We start from the raw sequence: 11,766 nt of genomic DNA, 5'->3' as shown, positions 1-11,766 counted from the left end.
GCGACAACATGAAAAGCATAATTTCTTTTCTGCTACAAATTTTCTCCTTTCAACAAGAGATATTTTCTTGAATTCATCGCATTCAGTTAACTTGTGATTTTGATCACACAAATAACACTTCAACTGATGTATTCCATGATAATTAACTCTATCTACTGTTTCAACAGAACTTTCTTTGTTAGCTCCTCTTTCGGCTAACAGCATACTAGCTAATTTTTCTTGTGGTTTTAACCACTCATAAAGTGTTTTTAATGTAGGAGCGATATATGGGTTTTTTATAGTCGCCAACATTTTCTCCTCATTTAAACTCATCAGCCACTTTTGATGTAGTGAAGCTGGTAACTTGTTCGCGAGATCACGAACTAATCTCTGATCATTCAAGTATTCAGGATGTTTCATGCACTCCATGTTGATTACTAAATCTCCAATTCCAGATATAAAATCTATCATGGACTGAGGATTCTCGAACTTTGGGTTACGCAATGCCAAAACATCGTTTAACAACCCAGAGTAGACTCGTTCGACACTGCCAAACTGGTCTTCTAATTTAATCATAATTTCGTTCAGATTACTTGAATTTATGAGTAACGAATTAACTCTGCTTAATGCCTCACCTTTGAGACAATTATTTAATCGATTAATATTTTCAAAATCAGAAAAATTACCTTGACGAGTAGTCTCGTAAAAGGCTTGTTTGAACCTGGGCCAGATTTTGTAAGACCCGTCAAATTCTGGCAAATCCATTAGAGATTGCCGCATCACTAAACTGTTTGAAGAAGTTTGAGAGATGTTAATGCTATTGATTTTGTCAATAATCGCTTCAAGTGCTTTAACTTGCAAATTTTGATTTGTTTCTGAATTTTGTGCAACTTGTTGTGTTCCAAAATATTTCATACACTTCTCTTCAAGAGATTTAATAAGAGCATCTTGTTTATCTAACATTTCCTGAATAGCTAAACATTTATCACACTTCCAATGGTCCTTTGACCTAGGAGTACGAGCTAATCCTACACACTTTATGTGAAATCTACGATCACAACTGTCGCAAGAAACCATAAATTCCTCGACATCATCTGAACTATCACACTGACGGCAACTACCGTTCTTATTTTCAGCAAACTTGAAATCCATTTTGCCTTCGAATACCTTACAATTTCTGATGATCGATGTGTTGCTGTTCTTTCTTGATGCTCGATGGGATGTTGCTGGTTGGACACGTCGCTTGTTGATGTACTCGTCGTTGATTCCTTTTCAACGCTCGATGATCCACTCTATTAAGCTGCTTCTTATGGCACGATATCTTTTTTTTTTATTGCACTGTTTCCGATTTAAGCACCGGAGACGCTTCTTCCTTTTTTAACTATTCATCTGGATCTTTGAATTCCAGGATCACTCACAACACCTTTTGCTGTGTACACACGAACTAACTTTTGACGCCAAATTACTGCGTCCAAATGTTCATCTAGAATTACTTCCAGGATTCAAAAACTTTGTTCACGTTGAACGAACAATTCCCGCTTCGGGCTAAGTCCACGTTTGTGTGCGACTTCCACTGGTAGATACGTTATCCACCAAATCTTCTGCGACATTTAGTTCTTCTAGGTTTTCACCTAGGTTAACACAACACGGACAACTTCGGTAACACTGATTTCCGATAAAACTGTTCTTCTGGTTTTCAAGGACCAGGCTTACTTCACAAATTTCTTCTGGTTGTAACGTCCAGGCTCACACAAAATTTTCTTCTGGATAAAATTTCCAGGCTCACATCAATTTTTCTTCTGGGTAAAATTTCCAGGCTCACGTATACAGGTTTCTTCTGAGATTTAGTTTCCAGGCTCACACACAATTTGAACAGTGATCAACGTGCGAATTAAATTTTCTTCCACGTTTACTGCCAGACGAGAGATCTTACATCTTCTCAAAACATCTGAGTTCTTGCTCAGGATTTCTTCTGCGATTAAGTCCACAGGATTTCACTGACGAGCTTTCTCGACACTAAGTTCATCTGAACTCTAACACAGTTCAGGAATCACTTCGACGACACTTCGTCCACAATTTTCTCTGAGCCTAACACTGCTCAAGAACACTTTTCACTAGTCCGCTCTATAGCGTCGGACACGCTTATACTCACAATCACAACTAGATTTCAACTAGTTGGAAGTCCGGGGATCCAAAGTGTCTGATTTCAACAGACACTCTCCAGCTTCCTCTCTGGAGCCACCATGTAAAAACGTCGAAAAATCGAAACGTTCTTATAACTGGAAACTTACGTCGAACACTGCTGCAGTCCTAGGCGATGATCTCGATGAAGCCACTACCAAGGTTGGATGAGTCGAAACCGTAGGTTTCCCAAAAATCGAAGACAGGAGTTCAATACTGAGTATGATTAATACACAGGTTTGAGATGACCTCCGAACTTGCTTTATTGAAAATAATTCGTACAATGTCGTCTTAATTCTACAAGTTCTCCTAGCGTTACATAATTTCTAAACCGAAAATTTAACCTATCTAGTCCCGTCGTAAATGATTTTTTCTCCTGAATTTGGATGAGATTTGATGTGGCCTTGTCAGGGTGTGAGTTCCCTGCTTCCTGTAACTCTTTCGGTTCCATCGTTTTCGTTTTCTCAGATCTAGCTCTAAACATAGTTTTTCTGTGGGTCCTAAAGAGTTCCTAATGCATTTCAAAACATTTGTACTGTTTAGTTCTATCCTTCCTTAAAGATAGAAAGGGACAAATAGTGTTTCTCTAAACTAGCAATTATATAATCTGACCACGCACCCACGCGTGCGTGTACCGCGCATAAGGAACCCTAAATGTGGGACCTTTTCTTATCTGATGCCACTGCGTTCTACTGGTTTCCGTCCTTCCTTCATTCTACCTGATTTGTCGTTGCATCCATTTCAAACATTTCGCGGAGTTTGCTGCTTTCACTTTCTATGATATTTCAATTAAGTCTAGTCAATTCTTCTGCTCATGAAATCATAAATTGATGATTTGCTTCTAAAGCCAAATTTTCAACTATAATTAATTTTCTAGCGCCAACATTAGAGTTGATATTTTTGTATGGTTTTCCTTCTAAAAGTCATTCAAAATTATTTGAAGTTTATGTCGATTAAATACTTAAAACCAAAATTTACTTAATTTTCATTGATATAAGCAAACTTTTAAAGTGAAAGCCATTTAAAAATCAATAAAAATAAAAAGTTTTTTTATGTGTTTTTCCATAATCTACAGATATTGACAGTCCTGTAATATTTCATTTAAAAGCTGAACTATTTTTCTGAAAAATTTCCAAATATTTCTGAGACAAATGTTTCATTGTTATAAATAAAACTCAATGAATTATGAATTGACTAATATTCAGATGGCGAAATTAAATCCAATGCAAATGCCACATTTAACATCATTCGTATTTTTGGTAACGGATTAAAAAAAAAAATAACGGAATAATAAACCAATGTGACATTTTAAAACCTATCATTATTTTGGTGAACTTCATAGTTTTCATGTAGAGCCGCTGCAAATATTTTTTAAAGTTTATGTTTGGCTCGAAAAATCAGGGTACCTTTTTTCAAACAACTTCGATATTTTAATGGCATTCGACTTGCAATAAACTGACCAAGTTTCAACAACCTAAAGTGGGAGGCGATTTTCAATTTGTAAACATGAAACTTGTGTGAAATATTCTGCCATTTTCAATAAAAATTCACAATATTCAGATTGGTACTACAAAAAATTAAAAGCATAATGTAATACTTTGAACAAAACAATATTGTCTGCCCTTTGTTTGATATTGAGTGTTTTTATTTTATTAGGTTTTATTTTTGAAAGAGCTATCGAATGAGATATTTATAAATATTTTAGTTGAGAATCGTAGAAATAAATACTTAAATTTATTTAATATTTAATTACATATTTTTCATCATAGTGGAAAGAAATTAAGTAATTTATGTAATTAATCAATTTGGACCAGTAATTTGAGTAATTAGTTGCCAGACTGGCAAATAATAAACGCTTCTGGAAACCCTTATGTTTCATGTTTCAACATTGAAAATCTGACCAATAGTTGCTGAGATATCGACATTAGAAAATGGTGAGTTTTTTGGGTGGGACTTAGAAAACATCAGTTTTCCTGTTTTTAAATCTTTGCATGGCAATATTTGTTTTAAAACCTTCACATGGTCATATCAACAAAGTTCAAAAAAAGCAAAATATAAAGCATGAGTATGAGCATGAGAGACAGTTCAAAAAGCAATATATAAAGATATATTTTCTTATACGGCAAACATATAAAAAAATGATAAAAATTATTATTTTTTTTACCGTGAATCACAGTTTTTTCAGTGTAGTCCTTATCCATACCTACAACTTTGCCGAAGACACCAAATTGATCAAAAAATTCCTTCAAAAGATACAGATTTTAGAATTTTCATAAATCATTTTTGTTTGGACAGTTGCCAAATTTGTATGGAAAATTATATGGACAAACTAATGATGAAAAATGGCTTCTTTGGGCATACTGAAGGTACCAAAAAAGTTTAGGCCGGAATAAAAAATACAAAATTAAAATTCTTGAAAAAATGCCGATTTCGTAGAGAACTGCTCATTTGTTAATGTTGACTAAATTTTTGAATTTCATGATTTTTTTTATAGAAAGTTTGGAAAAAAGTTTGTTTTATCACAAGTTTTAAAATGGAGCAAATTAGGGAACCTTAGAAAACTACTTTTCACAATATTTAATCATCAATAGGCTGCATCTCTGAAATATATTTCTTGCAGGCATGATTGAAAATTGAATTTTCAAAATACGAATCATAATTTGTGAAGGTGCAAAATCTGGTTTAGGGGATGAGAGATTGAGCATGAGCATGAGCATGAGCATGGTTGACTGCCAATGAGCTGCTACTCCGTTATTGACAGATCAGCTGAAGTTAAACAATGAATCAAAAATGATCAGTGGGAGCCAACCATCCGTTCACTGTTTAACCTCTGAAGATCCTACTTTATTAGTCAATACCGGCGCCCTCCCAAGAAGCCTGCAGTTCAACGAAAGGGAGGAATGTTAGTCCGATAGTTGAAGTTGCAGAATCATCAAGCACATAGTTTTTCGCTATATACTTGTTGATACCGCTTGAGACCGTTGAATCCACAGCATCTCCTTCAAGCATCACGTGATTATTTATTTATTTTTGGTTAGTAGGATAAGGTATTGGCTTTTCGATGCCTCCCGAGCTACGATGCTATGGGGAGGACTTTCATAACAAACCCGTCGGCGAGCCTTCCGAGCAACGATGCAATGGGAAGGTCTTTCTAATTAGCACATCAAAACACTCGCGCACAGGTATTTAAATACTAAATAAATGTAATTTTTCATCACGATAACCCAGACGTCTTAAACCTTCAGCTTGCCTTTCGATCAATGATGATATAGAAAGGACTTTTTACAGTAATTTACAGTAACACTTAAACCTATTTTAATGCAACAATTCACACGACGTCGTGCCTCCCGATCAACGATGATGTAGGACTTGAGCAAGCCAATCAGAATGAAACACGAAATAAAATTCTTTTCTTTCCACACACAATTGACCGCACGTCACCACCCAACAAATTGAACTGATTTTCTTCTGCTTGTGGGCAAGCCAACCAGGATGAAACACGAATTCTCTGGTTTAGGGGATGAGAGATTTTGAAAAATAGTGTTTTTTTTAAGCATCGACAATCGTGACAGAAAAATGACAAAAAATCTTTTTTTGAAACACAATTGAAATTGATTTTTTTAATTTACTTATCATTTTTTTGTTATAATGTACCGTTTTCTTGTTATGGTTGTTTTGAGGTAAGCATTTTCATTTTAAATATTTTTTATTAAATTTAAAAATAGTTCTTGAATGAAAAGAAGCTCTGACTTTTTTTCGAAAGTCTATAGAAATTTCCTTAAATTTTCTTTCTGGAACATTGAAAATTTGACGTGATAATAGCCTCACAATTAATCCGAATCGACGATTTTTTGGAAACTATTGGGCCGATTTCCAACTTTTGTGAAATTTTCAGATCTTATCAGTATAAAATTCAAAAATTGTGAATGACGCTTGAATAAAATCTTTTCTTTTTTTTTTGTCCGAGTTTAAAAATTCCAGAGAGAAAATTATAGGGTTTTTTTTTTCAGGGGTGTTTTAGTACTACGATATATTTTTTAACTAAAAAACTTGGAAAGATTTAAAATGACTGGAAATTCAATACCGCTTTACAACCTGATTTTCAGTATTCTTTTGTCTAAATTTTAAATATTTTCTAAAAAAAACACAATTAAAAAAACATAACTCATAACAAGATTTTGCGCCATCTACACTTTGCCCCAAAGATGAATTTTGTAGTCCCGTAAACGTATCAACATATTTCGAAAATTCAAAAATACGCATTTGATAATTCAACTTTAGTCATAAAAAGAAAAAAAAAAGATTTTTCATGTACCTTTTATTCTGCAAAGGTTCCCTTAAAATAAACATGCTTTATTTTTTAAACATGTCAAAAAAATTTTTTTTTTTGAGTGACAATTTTTGAGAATTTTTTTAAGTTTTAATAATAGCCAACATCTTTGATGCAGATTTCAAATCTATCAAAAAATCCCTTATTTTTTAATAGTCAAAGTGTGACAAGTGTATTTACATCTTGCTGACTTGTATTGTTTCCTCGTTCAAATTGTGTAAAAACACGTGCAGTTGTGTTTTAGAACGAAAATGGTATATCAAAACCCGCCAGCCAACGATAAACGACACCCGTTTGAATTAAATAAATTACGTTCAATGTTATCATCACCTTCGTTTGTACTTGTTTTATGTTTTATGTTTTTTTTTCCTTTCCATACATTCAGAACCACAACACTTGAGTCGTGGCGCGAGATAAAATCGCTTTTTCGCATGCTGTTTGTGGAAAATTGAAAATTGTATGTCAAGACAAGTTGTGTTTGTTTTTTTTGCCGTTTTCCACTGTGGAGTAGGAAAATACAGCAGTGTGGTGGTTCTCCCTATGAAGAAGATAAATTGGCGTGATCTGTCTGGGCTGTGGAGCGGGGTTGTTGAAAGGGGTGTTGTTGCAGACAGCAGCGAAAAGCGCACTTGTTTTTCTTTCCTTGTTTGCTGAAATATTGAGCAGTAATCTTCGCTAATCTTGTTGTTGGTTGTTGGACAGAGCGTTGAGTGCTTGGTGGAAATGGTGAAACTGTTATGAGGTTTACACTGTTAAATTTATTGAATTTATGTTTTTCTGAACATGATGTTTGAAATAGGACTCCATTCACTGATTTGCCAATGTCGAGTTGCCCACGTGGTAATTAGGTCTAATAACCCACGCTCACTCACATTCCCCTTCTAACGACCCAGTTTTAGGAAGTGCACGTGGGTGGTTGACACAGCCTGACAAAAACATTGTACTGCTTCATTTTTTTTTCTGTTTCCCACGCACGTGGTCAATGTCAGCTCATTTGTGCGTGTCCCACCAATCTTGCCAGGGGGGTCATCATGAAAATTATGACACGTGTGTGTATGTCCTTTTAAACAACCGCACCGACAAATTGTGCAGTTCTGTTTTGCCATCATGGATACACGGAAAGAAAATTTGCTTATAAAAATGTCAAAAAAATATTTCAGGAAAAATCATTTTATTTTTCAAAGGTAATTAAATCATTAAATAATAAACATTTTAAACTGTGCATAAGCCACACAGTAAGAGTGAAATATTTACCATGCACAATATCTCTGCGTTCGTGTGTGACTGTGTGGTGCCGGAAGTGCAGTTTTGCCACAACACGCGGATGAAACGTGATGGCCGCCGCGGTTTTGCATACATTCGGGCGGATTATCTAACTGCAGGGGCTCAAAGGGAGGGTGCTGCTGGTTGGTTTGAATGATTTATTCGGTGTGATAAAGCGCATTAGCGTGGATGTGGTAATAATTAAATTTCCTTTCTTTTATTCATTTAGACTCGTGAGTGTGAGCAGTGGCACGCCAGTTAATTAGGCGAACCGCCAGTATCCGCGGCGGAGGTCGTTTGGACTATTTGGATTTTTTTTTTTTCAAATGATGTCCGTGTTTAGCATGTCATTTGTTTGAATCCATTACGCGCAATGTCATTTGGAATTTTGGAAATTGCTACTTCAACCAGTGAAGGGTTAGTTTTTGTTTTAAAGTTTATCTTAAAAAAAAAACGTTAAAGCTTCAAATATCCGAGTCGAACCAGCGTTTATGGTTGAGAAGCTCGTTAATGAAGAAAATTTTGGCCGTTGCAAATATTTTTTCACGGAGCACATTTTTTTTAACTTCAACATTTTTAATGAAAATATAATTTTTATTAACTGAAAACAATTGGAATTTTATTTTCCTGCTTTTAAAATAGTTTTGAGCATTTCTGGGATTGATCAAAAATATTTAGATTTTTTAGCAAAATTTTGTTGAAAATTTCGTCAACATTTAGATATTTTGAAAAATATTGATTGCAAAACAACTGGGTAGGGGAAAGTAGGGCAAGTTTAACAACCAAGGAAATGCTCGTTAAAGCTCATTTAAAACGTTAAAAAATCTGTCGATTTTTTGATAATCATCTTATTCCATGTCTTGACTGAGACTTTGATAGAACAAGTTTTAAAAAAATGCTGTTTTTAATGTAAAAAAATGATTTTTTTTTTATTTTCCGTACGTTCTACTCAACAAGTTGGGTAAGACGAACAACCCGTTGAGGCAAGAGGAACAATGCATGAAACAACATGTTAATTTGCTAACAATTGAACTGTTATCACTTAGATATATATGATTTTAATGTATTTGAAACGTTTCTTTCATTTTTAGATTATATAATAATATTTTACTAAAAAAATTATTGTTTTAACGAAAAAAAATTAAGGACTTAGATGATAAATAGTAAATTTTCTTAATATCACTATATTTTGCATTGAATTTTATTTGCGATTGTTTATCAGTTTTTAAGTACACAGTAACAAATTGTGTAAGTTTGGAAGGTGTAATTTTGGTAGGTTGAATATTTTCTCTTTTATGATGTAATTTTACCTCAATTTAAACTGAAAAAGCGACATTACACCAGAATAGTGGTAAAATTACAAATTTTCAGAGGTAAAATGAAACATGCCCCACCTGAACAAGATTTTTCAAAAGCTGTCAACAAAAATAACCAATAGATAAATTATACTTTATAATAGGTGCCAGTCATTGATAGGGACACTATTGATCTAGAAAAAAATAGCATTTTGATATAATGAGCCTTATAACGAACCCCAAGCCTTATTTTGTACTTTCCAAATATTATAAGAAAACAATGGTTTTGAAAAAAACTTCTTTAAATCTTATGCCTCATGGCGTCTACGTCGTTTTTGCGGTAATGTGGTAGAAAAATCAGCTAATTGCACTGCTAGCAACAATTCCTCATACTGGAAATAATCAAAATTGTAAAAATTACGGCCGTACGAGCGATTGTTCCTCTTGCCCCATATGGTCGTCTTGCCCCACCTTCCCCTACTGTTTTTGTTTTGTATTTGTTTAAGATTAACAAAAATATATTTTTTTATCCTCCAACTATCATCATTCCATATGCTATGAGGTCAATTTTAGATGGCGTAGGCTGGTACAAATATCATTAAAAGTTTTTGTTAAATGCATTCCCTTGCGTTTAATAATTTTTTTTGCATGTTCCGAGCATAATCCGAGAATTATACATTTTTTTTAAATAATGATTGCAAAACAACTAGGTGTTAAATGCATTTTAAAACACTTTTTTCATTCAAATTTTGAGATCACGTCTTGTTATTACAATTTTTTATATTTTTATTAAATTTTTAAACGAAAACATGAAAGTTTGTTTTACATAATAATTTTATAGTAATAATGACTTGTTCGTTGCATATATTTCTCAAAGATTTTGACACCCCAACCAAAATTGGTTCGAAAAATCAAAGGCAATATATATTTTTTCAAACAAACTTACAATTTTGAATGGAAAATTATGTGCACTCAGCGGGAATTTAATCAATTTGAAATGCATTTTTCTGCGTTTAGAATCATTTTGAGCATATTTGAGTTTATTCAAAAATAATTTGAATTTCAGGGATATTTCTATTCTCTTTATTTTCCGCTTTTTTTATTAATTATTAATGATTATAAAAAAAACTTTTGAATAAAAACAATGTTATATTTCGTCTAGTTCCGTTAATAGAAATACTCTTTTTAATTTTATTTTATAATGAGCAATTCTCGCTGAAACCGTCCCAAAAACTTGTTTTGAACAATGGATTTTTTTTTTCGAAAAATGCCCAAATTTGGAGAAATGATATCTCCCAAAATACATTACCAAACCTCAAAAACTTGTATACCGTTGGAAAGGTAATCGCGAGGGCTTAATTTTTCACTTTGTTTAACATTTCAAAAATTACTTTTTCAAGGGTAATTTTCAAGGGTTTTTGGGAAACTTACTCTTAATATTGAATGTTGACCGTGTTCGTAACCACTTATCATTAGGAAACCATTTTCATTCGAATGGACGATTTTGCAAAAAATCAACTTGAGAAAAGTAGTGTAATGAAATAGTTTTCGTATAGTTATTAGCGGATGAAAGAAATTGGTCAAATTTCAGTTCAAAATACGCTTACCCCTACACCACGGTCCCAGTACAGAGATATAATATATATTTTTTAAATTACTCTCGAGGAAGGAATCAAACAATAAAGGGATACATTTACCGCCAAAAAATTACTTTCAAATAAAATATATTTTCAACCCCTGCAATTTTGTTTTTTTAATCTTATAAGAACGACCCTGAGTAACAATTTTATTTCTGAATCAGACAATTGATTTGTACTAGTTCAATGATAACATTAAATTGATTTATTTATCGATTTTACCCAAGATTGTCACATCAATTTTAGAGATGTTATCTAATTTGTTCAGTTCAAAAATTCAATTTCTGTTATGAAGGATTGCATCAATAAATTTATACTAGCAAACGAGTGCAAAAGAACAATGTAATTGATTATCCCCTCTTCAATCACCAATGGGCTTGTTTTGTTCAATCTCCTTGCTGTGCTAATGTGTTTTCAAGATAAATTTATTTCGAGCCTGTTAGTGTTGGTGTACCCATGAAAACAACAAACACGTTTTAATCAAAGAAATTACTTTTCTTGGAAAACTCCTTCCTCCTGCATTGTTACAGAATGGCTGGTACGTACCCATGTGTGAGGTTTTGCAACCGATAAATCTGTAAAAAATCGTTTTGTCTATGCATTGAATATATCTAATGAAAGGAAATTTCTAACATCCCTTCGAGTCTCAGTGTAGCTATAAGGTGCTTTGTCTAAAGGTCCGTCCTGTGCTTATCTGCAGGGCATCAAGGCTCATCACACAATAAGCAAGGAAACAGGTCATGGGCCCCAATGTTTGTGTTTGGTAAACACGTTCTCAAAGTCACAAAACCACCCACACATATCCAGTTGACACATCACACAATCAAACTCTGTTCGTTTCGGCTTCGGTTGTTAGTTCTGGATTTCCTTCGGGGGGAATTTTTCACTCTTTATTCTTCGTCGACGAAGCCCTACGGTGCTGGTGAGATTTCTGCTCGGTCCAACGGAAGTCGTTTAGTCATATTTGTCAAAGCTTTAGCTGTTTTCTGGGGAAGCCCAAGGCACATTACTGATGGTTGAACACAAAGCGGTGTATAACTTCAGCTTTTCCATGGAAAAACATCAGAGGGGAGTCACTCTC

Source organism: Culex quinquefasciatus, chromosome 2, assembly GCF_015732765.1.
Source record: "Culex quinquefasciatus strain JHB chromosome 2, VPISU_Cqui_1.0_pri_paternal, whole genome shotgun sequence".
Lineage (NCBI taxonomy): Eukaryota > Metazoa > Arthropoda > Insecta > Diptera > Culicidae > Culex > Culex quinquefasciatus.
Note: the sequence above shows the minus strand (reverse complement) of the source record.